Genomic DNA, 374 nt, shown 5'->3' with positions numbered 1-374 from the left:
AAAGAAAAGAAGAAGAAAAAGCGGACTGAGAAGTTTCCAAGGATACTCCGCCTCACTTGGTGTGATGGATTGTCGGAGAGCTCTCTCTATTTATCAGCGTGATTCTTATCCACCGATCGACAAGCAAGCCAAAGAGCGCTGCGAGCGACACACACACCTACCTCCTCTTCCTGACTCTCTCTTGTTCATCTACATGTGTTGTGAGTCGGCGGCAAATGACCCTTGATTGAAACAAAGTTTCTATTTTCTCACTCTCCCTAGCCCTTCAGGAAAGTGTCAATCAGAGAACACCCGACAGATGTTCAGAATCCTACACTGATCATGCTGACCAGCAGCTGGATGCTCTGAATGCATTGAGGTGTATGTACACCCCA

The sequence above is a fragment of the Cystoisospora suis genome (assembly GCF_002600585.1).
Source record: "Cystoisospora suis strain Wien I chromosome Unknown contig_9081, whole genome shotgun sequence".
NCBI lineage: Eukaryota > Apicomplexa > Conoidasida > Eucoccidiorida > Sarcocystidae > Cystoisospora > Cystoisospora suis.
Note: the sequence above shows the minus strand (reverse complement) of the source record.